This window comes from Capsicum annuum, chromosome 10, assembly GCF_002878395.1.
Source record: "Capsicum annuum cultivar UCD-10X-F1 chromosome 10, UCD10Xv1.1, whole genome shotgun sequence".
Taxonomy (NCBI): Eukaryota; Viridiplantae; Streptophyta; class Magnoliopsida; order Solanales; family Solanaceae; genus Capsicum; species Capsicum annuum.
In genome coordinates, this window is record NC_061120.1 from 25,284,945 (window position 1) to 25,287,580 (window position 2,636).

Here is a 2,636-nt window from a genome sequence, read left to right on the forward strand (position 1 = left end):
CATCCGGTGTTCGGTGTCCGCATTAGAGCCCCGACTAATTCAAATCGCGCGTTGCAGGGCCCATTAAGGTGGCAACGCTCCCAACAGAGTTTTCTCCATACCCAGGGTTGAATCCTCGACCTCTGGTTAAGGGTGGAACAACCCCATCCACTGCACCACACCCCATATTGGTGATGATGAAATATTTCATTCATGCACTTTGTGTTGCTTTTACTTTAATTTTAAATATTAATATGGAATGGCCAATGTAAAATAAAGACCTCCATCTTCGAGGATGTTTGGAAGAGCTTATAAGTTGGTCAAAATGGCTTAAAAGCCACTTTTTATTTTAAAAGTGTTTGGCAATTTTGAAAATTGATTTAAAAAAGCCAATTTTGGCTTTACAAAGGCCAAAAACTAAAAGCTCAAATACCTAACTTATTTTTTTGGACTTTTAAGTCATTTTAGTTTGACCAATTAAAAGAATTTTTTTGTCCCTTAAAATTCTCCCTTTTTCCAAAATTACTCATGTGTAGCCCTAAAATAGATTTTAATGCTTAGTGTTTGTATTAATTGAATATTTTCACTTTTTGTATTTATGGCGATCTTAACTTTAACTATATTAGTACTTCTTTTGTATGAAACTTCTAATTTATGAAATATGAATTTTTATATATTATTCTCCTTCTTTAATATATTCTTTTAAATTTGAACAATTATTATTGTACAATATATGAATTTCTCTACTAAAAAAAATAATTCACCAACCAAAATATATGTAGAATACTCATTGAACATATACAACTTCATGGACGATTAGTGAAGATTCATCTATATTCCACGACGCAACATTCATATTCGTCAATGTTTTAATAGTGATAGTCATTACTCAATCAACGAGGAATATGTTTTCTAATTAAGAGTCTTTTTATCAAACAAATAGTATCATTTGTGACCAACTATTTATCCATTATTGTAATTATAATAATTAGTAACATTTATATTTTGCTTAATGATTTAAACTATTTTAACCAAAAAAAAGTTTTTTAGCGCACAAATTAATATTCATTCATGAAAATATTTTATATATATATATATATATATATATATATATATATATATATATATATATTTTTATTTTATTTTTTTTAAATAAAAAATTAATAATAAATCAACTTTATGTTTGTTAACAACTTTAAGGGTATTTCAGGCATTTTGACAAAAAAAAAAGTGCTTAAAAGCACTTGTTTACCAAACACATCAATAACTTTTTTCAGTTTCAGCACTTTTATCCAAACACGTAACTACTTATTTTTAAAATAAGTTCAGCACATTTAAAAGGAAAAATTACATAAGTCAACAGCTTAACTTTTCTATATTACTTTAAATACCATCTTACTGAATATATTACAAAAATCCCTTCTAACTCATAAAACCCTAATATTTGCTGATACATTACAAGTCACCCTATTTTTGTGCCTCCTACTCCTTAAAACTCGCCCAAAATCATGGTAAAATATCTGATAAATTTATCAATTCAACAATTACAATCGTGCTATCGACTTATCATCCACTACTTCAACATATTCAAACTTCAACTTCCAATCACAACCTCCATTAAATTTTTTCCTTAAATTTATTTGGAGGTTAATTTATTTTCATAACTTTTTTTTACAAATTTGTTAATTTGTTTTCAAATTTACAACCGTAATTAACTTTTTTCAAATTTTCAAATTCTCCATTAACAATCGTGTTAATTTGTTTTCAAATTTACAATCTCCATTAACTTTTTTTTTAAAATTTATCCGAATATGAAGAAGAAATTACGGGAGGCTACTGGTAGTAGTCATAAAGTGTATTGTTGTATCTACAAAGTAGAAAAGAAAGCAAGTTACAAAAAAAATTTATCAAAGGTATGAATTACATGTTTTGAAGTGAATCCGATACATAAGTTTAATGCACTGAAACATTGCATGCTTTCCAATACATACTAAAATTTACATGTGATTTAGGTTCTTTTTTAATATCTGATACATTCACTTTACTGAGTTTGATACACAGTTCTAAGGTTTCTGATACATAAGAGACATTGCAGGCTTTCTGATACATACTAATATTTATATGTGTTTTGGTTCTTGTAAACCTGATACATTAATATGCCGAGTACATATATCTGATTTTAACAACATATTGCATTATTTTATGATACATAATAAGAAATTGCATGTAATTTGTGTTAGTTTACACCTGATACATTCAACATACTTATTATGATGCGTAAATCAATTTTTAAGAGATATATCATTATATCTAACGCATACTAAATTTTGAAATTGTTATGAATTATTTTGCAACTGATATATTAAAAATATTGGGTACAACTGATACATATGTATTGTATTTATAGTTCATCTAAAACTACATGTTGTATATCTTATGTATCATCATCAATTATATATTTTGGATTAGGTACGTATAAGTTTTTCTGACATATTTTGTTGATTTAGTTTTGTATTTTGTGCATATTTTGATTTTAGAGCATTTGGGAGAATTATGATTGGAGAATGTTAATTATGATGATGTGAATTTCAATTATTAGTTGTTACTAATTTTTAGGGATTCAAGAGACATATCCCAATCAAAATCCCATTAATTGC